Raw genomic sequence first — 9,371 nt, 5'->3', positions numbered from 1 at the left:
TTTACCCCAAAGATACAGATGTAGTGAAAAGAAAGGCCATCTGTACCCCAATGTATATAGCAGCAATGGCCACGGTTGCCAAACTGTGGAAAGAACCAAGATGCCCTTTAATGGATGAATGGATAAGGAAGATGTGGTCCATATACACTATAGAGTATTATGCCTCCATCAGAAAAGACGAATACCCAACTTTTGTAGCAACATGGACGGGACTGGAAGAGATTATGCTGAGTGAAATAAGTCAAGCAGAGAGAGTCAATTATCATATGGTTTCACTTATTTGTGGAGCATAACAAATAACGTGGAGGACAAGGGGAGATGGAGAGGAGAAGGGAGTTAAGGGAAATTGGAAGGGGAGGTGAATCATGAGAGACTATGAACTCTGAAAAGCAATCTGAGGGTTTTGAAGGGGAACCAGGTGGTGGGTATTAGAGAGTGCACGGATTGCATGGAGCACTGGGTGTGGTGCAAAAACAATGAATACTGTTACGTGAAAAGAAATTAAAAAAAAAAAAAAAAAGAAATGTATGTTCCTGGATGAGAGAGTTACTCATGGCAGATCTTCACTAATCACAACTAGGAAAAGTAGAATAAACCATGAAAAGTTACGTGTCTGAAGGCATGAGATGCAGGTAGAAACAGCAGTACTGAATGAGCTAAAACTTCAAGGACGGCAGACTTCGGGAAAGAACGAATAACAAGTAGTTGTTATTTCCCCTGTTGTCAGCAAAGGCTGGGATGCAGAAAGAAAATAAAACTAACAAAAATTTTAGTAGTCACATGAACTGAAATCATAAATTGGAGAGTATAGGGGACCCCAGAAAGCGTTTGCTGATTTCTACACCAGACAGTAAAAGGCATATTCCCCAAATCTCCTGAAAGGCAGTAAAATGTGCACAAACCTCACAATCCTTAGGAAGCAGGCATTGCCCAAAGTCCCCCAGCCATGTTGTTTTGTGACTCAGCAGCTCACCGTGTCTTTTTTTCTGAGTCGCAGCCCAGTACACAAGGTGTCCAGCGTGTTTATCCTTTCATTTGCTCAAGGACATCTTGGCTGTTTACATTCTTTGTCAGCTTGAATGGCAATTATAAAGGTTCACGTAAGACATTTATTGTTTTTGTTTTAGCAGTGCTGATTGTGGCATCTCATTGTGTTTTTAATTTGAACTTCCGGAAAGACCAATACTCTTGTGCTTTCTGCTATATCCATTGATATTTTTACACTTGGCTAGTTAGTGTGCTGCTGGGGATGAAATTTGGTTGGTAAAATTCTCTGATTTTCTAATTAAATCTCAGCTTCAGGCAATCCCATTTTTTTAAGGATTTTTTTTTTCTTTTTTAAGAGATTGAACCTTGGTCTTAAGAATATGGATGTCACTATTGTTCCTACACTTCTTCCTGAAATAGAGCTTCCTTTTTCCCTCCTTCACTCTGAATGGGTTTCCATTATGCACCCCCAGCCTGTGGATTTGCCACTGTGCCTTCTGCAGGTTGGGGCTCTTATCCACTTTGAAAGATATGGGGGAAGGTAGATTTTCAGTGGTCGTCTCCATTTCCTTTTCCCAGGACTCAGACTATGATTTAATTGATCTTTCTTCTGTAGGCTAAGGCCTTTGTGTTTTAGGGAAAATAAGGGGGGATGGGTCTGGGTGGAGCGCTGGCCAAGGCTGCTTCTCCCTCAGCCATTACCTTTCTTTCTTAGCATTCTCCCCATCTTCCCTGTGGTTGTTAGGCGGGGTTCCTAGAGGAAAAACCTGTAAGAGGGTGAAATTCCTCCTTTATAGCAGTGGTCTCCAGGGGCTTCACACTCCCAGTAAAGTCCATGCTTCAACAACTTGTTAAATTTTTTCTTGTTTGATATTTCTATTTGTTTATATGACATTTGGCCACTTCTGTCTCAGGGAAGCAAATGCTCTGGGGCTGTTCTTCCTGCAGGCACCTGTCTCTGTAGCTGTGACTTTGGTTCTTTCATGGTCTCATAGAAATTAGTCAACTTTCAGCTTTATAGCTTTTTTTCTTATTTTAAGGATGGGAGTGATGTTCTTTCTCTGTCTATATCTAATCTAAAATCAGATGGAATTCCACTTGTCAAATGTCGAAGCTGTTGGCTGATAGACTAAAGACTGAGCTGAAAATCTTTAGAGGACAAAAGTGGGTCTCAAACTCATCTTCTGTGTTTTCATTTTAGATATTGTACTTTTAAATTCTAGAATATCCACTTTAAGGCTATGTTGTTGGAAGACCCATGAATCTTTCAGTTAGAAGCTATTGAGGGCCCCACCTGAAAAGGAGAGATGAAGGAGAGGGAAACTGAAACTTACCTAAGCTGAAATTTAGAGATTAGATGGATGTTACCAACCACTTACTGTTTTTGCCTAATGGGGGAGATGGACAAGTGGTGGAAGATGCCATCTGGACCCTCAAAGGTTCTTTTGTCTGAAATATGTTGCATGCAGTTAAAAATTACAAGACATGCAAGGAGGTAATACAGTACGCCTAAAACCAACAAGAAATAAACAAGATAATAAAACTCTAAAAAGCAAGTCTGACAGATAATCCAGAAAATAACCTTAGCAGACATTGTAATAATTGTGATTAATATGCTGAAGAAAAAAAGAGAAAGATGGACACAAAATGAATGAGAATTTTTACCAGAGATTTAGACATTATATATAAGCAAAAGCCATAGCTTATAACTGAAAAATATGTATGTGAAATTAAGAACAAGATGGATGGGTTTAAGAAATGATTGGATAGACTAAGATTCTTGAACTGGTCAATAGAAAATGTCCACAGTATAACACAGAGAAAACCAAGAATAGAAAAGAACAGGAGAGACACGTGGGACTTACCCAAAGTTCCCGGTATATGTGCAGTTAGAGTCCAAATAGAAGGGAATAAAAATGGAACAGAGGGAAGTGGAGTTGCCGCCACCGCCGCCGCCGATTCCGGAGCCGGGGTAGCTGCTGCCGTCGCCGCCAGTGCAGCCGCTGCCGCCTGAGGAGTGGGCTTGGGAAGGAAGCGGTCACCGCGCTCGGAGCTTCGCTCACAAGCGTCTTTTCCTCCTGTTGCCCTCCCCCGGGAACGACCATGGATAAAAGTGAGCTGGTACGGAAGGCCAAACTTGCAGAGCAGGCCGAGCGCTATGACGACATGGCCGCAGCCATGAAGGCCGTCACGGAACAGGGGCACGAACTCTCCAACGAGGAGAGAAATCTGCTCTCTGTCGCCTACAAGAACGTGGTGGGCGCCCGCCGCTCCTCCTGGCGCGTCATCTCCAGCATTGAGCAGAAAACAGAGAGGAATGAGAAGAAGCAGCAGATGGGCAAAGAGTACCGGGAGAAGATCGAGGCCGAGCTGCAGGACATCTGCAATGACGTTCTGGAGCTGTTGGACAAATATCTTATTCCCAATGCTACACAACCGGAAAGCAAGGTGTTCTACTTGAAAATGAAAGGCGATTATTTTAGATATCTTTCTGAGGTGGCATCTGGGGATAATAAACAAACCAGCAGGCTTACCAGGAAGCGTTTGAAATTAGTAAGAAAGAAATGCAGCCTACACACCCAATTCAACTTGGCCTGGCACTGAATTTCTCAGTCTTCTACTATGAGATTCTAAACTCTCCTGAAAAGGCTTGCAGCCTGGCAAAAACGGCATTCGATGAAGCAATTGCTGAGTTGGATACGCTGAACGAGGAGTCTTACAAAGATAGCACCCTGATCATGCAGCTGCTTAGGGACAATCTCACTCTGTGGACGTCGGAAAACCAGGGAGATGAAGGAGATGCTGGGGAGGGAGAGAACTAATGTCTGTTGTGCTTCGTGATCTGTTCAGTGTCACTCTGTACCCTCCACATATATCCCTTTGTGCGATAAAAAAAAAAAAAAAAAAAAAAAGTCGTACGTCGACTTTCAATTTTTCACAGCCTCAGCCTAGCAAAATGGTCCATGGGATAAACAGCTGGTGTGTGTATCTAAAACTCAGATTGGTCACATAAATACCACGGCATTCTGAAGTTTTGATTTTGATTAACATTGACAGGATTACTGTGTGCTGAATTTTTTTTTAAACTGAACACTGTGATTATGGGGTTTTGTAACTTAGCAGAACTCTTACTGGTAGAAAAACTAGACCTAAATTATGTGTAACTTTTTGGAAAGTTTAAACTGATAATCAAATTAGTCATGGAAATAACAGTTCCATTGTAAAGTTGTACAGAAAGTTATAGAGATTATATTGTGACGCTGGGACGCAGAGTGAGACCCCTTCCTGTGACAGCAACTCACAGTAGTTCTGCCTGTTTTTTGGGGGGGGGGAAGTACAGACACTTGGCCAGTTTGAGCTGTTGCCACTCAAAAGTTCATGACTGCAGATGTCCACAGTGTCTTCCTCTCCGTAAACTCGAAGCCTAAAATGGAAACTCTTTGTGGCAGATAATTGGGTTTTGACACCGTGAAAAGGCCCAGTGCTCCTAGACCCCGTGACTAACACCCCTTTCCCACAGCCATCTTACTGATTTGCAACTTGGGCTCCATTAGTGGAATCTGTTTTCCTTGTAACCAAGACCTAAAGAAGAGAAAAGCCGTGTATCTTATGAATGGTCTTATCTGTTTCCTGGGTAATACCTTTCAGAGTCATGTTCTGTAGAGATTGCCTTTCACTTAAGAAGTACTCAAGTCTTTGGGTGCTTCCTAGCTTGGGGCTTTTAAATTTTGAAATCGAGACATTCTTCCCACTGTCCTTTTTGACTGTTGACCTTGGTTTTTCTTTTCCCTCTTGAAGTGTCTGTCCTGCTTCTTTACATTTTTTTTCCTTTTCAGTTCTGTTGCTGTCTTCTGTTTGTTGTTGAACACCAACCAACTGAGCCACCCAGGCATCCCATAGGGGCAGGGCGGGGGCCTGGAGGGGGTGAGCGAAGATGGCAAGCACTTTGGTCCGCAGGCCTCACTTTAGGGGAGTTGAGAAGAGCCAGCACATAGTTCTGGCTTCCTCTGATTTCTCAGCACGCTCGTTGCTCTTCAGTCAGACTGAGATCTGAGTCAAAAAAGTGTTTTTAAATACCCATGATTTCTCCCTGTGTTGCAGCCAGCCCTGATAATGCTTGTTAGTACCTGTCACCAGCTCTCCCAAGTGTGCTCCTTCAGCCAAGTTCACAGACCTGTTTGAACAAGACCCTATAATGCAGGGAAGTTGCATGAACACCACAGTGGGGAGAGTCCAGAATAGCCAGGCCTACCAGTCTCACAGTACCCCCTCTCCCTTGAACATTCCATGTAGCCATAGTGTCCGCCTGTTTGTCCATCTGCTGAAATGAGAAAAGAAACATTCATGCACTGATTTAAAACCCAAAAAAAGGAAAAAAAAAAAGAAAAAAGAAAAAAACAAAACAAAAAAAAACCCTCCCCCCTTTCTAGCTGAACAAAAATGTGCAGTTAATACTTGGTGCTTGAAAATGCAGTAGTGAATGTGGAACGAGCCTGTCTGTATATCTGGTAGCTCTTTCTTGCTTCGTTTTTCCTTACCAGTATTCTGCCTCACGTTTGCTTCTGTGCCTAGCAAGCACTCCTGTGGTTGTGAAAATAGTATAGCAAAAAAAAAAAAAAAAAAAAGAAAAATCCCCGGTTATTGATGTACTAGATTTGTGTATGTCTTTTAAACAGTTCTAGTTTCCACCTTAACACGGAATAATCAGGAAAAGTGTAAAAATTCAAAAGTGAAATAAAAAATTTTATCAGTGAAAAAAAATGGAACAGAAAAAAATATTCAAGGAGATTGTTTATCTGTAAACATTTCTTAGGTTTTAAAAAATATACCAATGTTATCAGCAAAATGGCAAACTAGAAAGTCCCAAGGACTGATTTCTACATATAACACACACCAAGACACACACACACACACACACACACACACACACATGCTCACGTCAGAAGTTGTATGAATCAATTCATAAGAGCTCTGAAAACAGTAAAAGTTTGTAGAAACCAAGCATCTAACCTATCCCTTGCCTGACCTGGTAATAGTCTTGGTCTTAAGCTGGTAGCAACCTGGTTCCCAATTTTCCCCTTAAATTAGAGGAACAGACTTTTTTCCCAAGTAATTTCATACATCTGCTATACCCAAAAGGCTGATGCAAGGCATTCATTCCCATCTTGCATAACTTGGAACACAAGCAGGAAAAGTAATGGGAACTGTTTGTAAAATCTAGGAGAACTATACTCACAGATGCCTGGAGCAAGAGATTACAAGTGGAGATATAGAATAAACCATCTAAGGCCTAGAGAAGCTGGGTTGTGACTCTTTTGGAAATTAGGATATTCAAAAGCAACCACATATAAGGGGAGAAATTAGAAAACCATGTCCATGCCCAGAAAAGATGTATGCTTAGAAAGGATCTGAGAGCACCTTAAGCTTTCAGTAGGGTGAAAAATAAAACAGAAAAATAAACAGAGAATCAATGTTGTGTGGGACAGTCTCAACCAAGCCAGCGTAAGAATTATGGGAGTCCTAGGAAAAGATAAGAGAGATAAAGGGATAGAAAGAGCATTTGAAGAAATGATGTAAAAATTTTTCCAAATTGGATTAAAGACATAAATAATGTAAGCCTAAGAAGTTCAACAAACTCCATGTTGAATAAACCCGAAGATAGTCACACTGAAACACACTAATGAAGTTATCAAAAAACAAAGGCTAAGAGAGAAAGCTGCAAGAGAGAAATGAGTGATCATATGCAAGGGATCCTCAGGAAGATTGCCAGGCAATTTCATCTGAGAAACCTTGGAGATCTGAAGGCTGTGGGATGGTATGTTCAGAGAGCCAAAAGAAGAATGCTGTCAACTGAGAATTCTGTAACCAGCAAAATTGTCCTTCATTTTTGAGGGAACAATTAAAGAAATTAGACGCTTTCAGATAAACAAAATCTGATAAAATCCCTGACCACAGACCTCACCACAAAAAATAGTATATCCGGGGTGCCTGGGTGGCTCAGTGGGTTGAAGCCTCTGCCTTCGGCTCAGGTCATGATCCCAGGGTCCTGGGATCGAGCCCCACGTTGGGCTCTCTGCTCAGCAGGGAGCCTGCTTCCTCCTCTCTCTCTGTCTTCCTCTCTGCCTGCTTGTGATCTCTGTCTGTCAAATAAATAAATAAAATCTTTAAAAAAATAGTATATCCTTCAGATGGAAATAAAACAACATTAGACAGCAAGTAGAACCCATAGGAAGATATAAAAATCTCTGGTGAAGGTAAATACATGAACAAATACAAAGGTCACTTTGCTGAAAATCAAGGAAACCTGAAATGCCAAAACATCCTGGAAAAGAGGGACAAAACTGGCGGGCACCCATTTCCTGATTTTGAAACGTATTCTACACCTGCAGTAATCACAGCAACATGGTATTGGAATAAAGATGGAAATACAAATGAATGGACTAGACAGCCCAGAAATAAACTCATACATGTATTGTAAAATTATTTTTAGCAAGGTGCCAAAACCACTCAATGGGGGAGAAAACAGTCTTTTGAGGAAATGGTCCTAGGAAAACTGGATACCTATATGGTAAAGGATGAGTTTGAGTTCTGACCTAATACCATATACAGACATTAGTTTGGAATGTATCAGAGGCCTAAATGTAAAGGCCAACATTATAAAAGTCATAAAGGAAAACATAAGGAAAAGTCTTCATGACTTTGGATTTGGTACTTCAGGGAGAAGGACACCAAAGCCATGGGCAAGAAGAGAAAATTAATTCGACCTCATCAAATTTAAAAACTTTGTGCATCAAAGACATTAGCAAGAGTGGGGAAAATAGCATAGAATGGGAGAAAATATTTTCAAATGATATATTTGATAAGAGGTTAATATCCAGAATATACAAATATTACAACTCAAGAATAAAAAAACGAAGAGCCCCAATTTAAAAAAAAAAAAATGGGCAAGGACTTGAACAGACCCTTCACCAGTGAAGATACACAAATAGCCAAAAAGCACATGAAAAAGGCTCAAATTACTCATTATTGGAGAAATGCAAGGCAAAACCCAATGTGATGCCACTTCACACTCAGTGGGGTGGCTATTCTCAAAAACGCTGAAGACAACAAGCTTCGGTAAGGGACATGGAGGACCAGAAGTCCATGTGCACTTTCAAACGGCACAGCTGCTGTGTGAAATTGTTAGTTCCTCAAAAAGCTGGATGATAGGATCTAGCAATTCCAATTCTAGGTATTCACCATCCCCTCCCCAAGTGGAGAGCAATGACTCAGACAGGTACTCATACACCAACATTCACAGCAGTATTACTATTCACGGTAGCCAAGAGCTGAAAACAACACAAGTGTCCATCAATAGAGGAATGCATGAATAGATACGGTGTCTGCATACAATGGAATATTATTCAGTCTTAAAAAAAGAATAAAATCTTGACACACGCTCTGTATGTGACCCTCAAAAATATTACGGATATTACGGTAAGTGTAATGAGCCAAACACAAAAGAACAAATATTACATGAATCTGCTTATGGGATGTACCAAGAATAACTAAGTGCATAGAGACAAAAAGCGGGAAAAAGGTTACCTCGGGCTGAGGGAAGGGGGAAATGGCGAGTTGCTGCTTAATGGGTGTGGAGTGTCCTGAATGAAGAGAAAGTTCTGGAAATGGGTCATGGTGATTAACATTATAAAAGTTAATGCTTCTAAATTGTACAATTAAAAATGGTTAACAGCATGCCTAGATGGCTCAGTCAGTTAAGTGTCCAACTCTTGAGCTCAGTTCAGGTCTTGATCTCAGGACTGTGAGTTCAAGTCCTGTGTTGGGCTCTATGCTGGGTGTGGAGTCTACTTTAAAAAAAATAATTAAAATGGCAGATGTTATAGTAAATGGTAAAATGGTATGTGTCATGTATATTTGGCCATAATAAAAAATACATGATTTAGAAATAATATATAGGATTTATATCTCTACTAAGGTTATGTGAAATTAATACCTATTATTTTACTTAACTGAATAATTAGTCTTTCACAATAGACCAAATGATGCTGGTGTTTGTAATATTTCTTGAAATTAGCATTCTTATTTTGTAATTACTAAAGCTGTAAGATTTTTTTTTCCTCAAATGAATCCAGGAATGATTTTTCTCTTATTAAGCCAAAGGATAATCATTTTTTGAACTTTTGAAATGTCTATCATGAAAACATGATGATAATTACATCCAAAACTTTTAACCATTTCTTAGTAAATATTATGATTGAAGTAATCAACAAACCCCCAAACTGAGAGTTATAAGTAAAAATATTTTTGAAGAATCATATAGCTTGGAAGTATTGAAAATAGCAATAATAAAATGCCAAAAAACACACTTGGTAGAAAGAATCTCC

At 40.2% G+C, this 9,371-nt stretch overlaps 1 pseudogene; it reads left to right on the top strand.

Annotated features, from left to right (window-relative positions):
• The first annotated feature begins 2,971 nt into the window (after positions 1-2,971).
• LOC131829007 (14-3-3 protein beta/alpha-like) lies at positions 2,972-4,046 on the top strand (annotated as a pseudogene).
• The last annotated feature ends 5,325 nt before the right edge of the window (positions 4,047-9,371 follow it).

This window comes from Mustela lutreola, chromosome 4, assembly GCF_030435805.1.
Source record: "Mustela lutreola isolate mMusLut2 chromosome 4, mMusLut2.pri, whole genome shotgun sequence".
Lineage (NCBI taxonomy): Eukaryota > Metazoa > Chordata > Mammalia > Carnivora > Mustelidae > Mustela > Mustela lutreola.
This window is presented reverse-complemented; position numbering and strand designations above follow the sequence as displayed.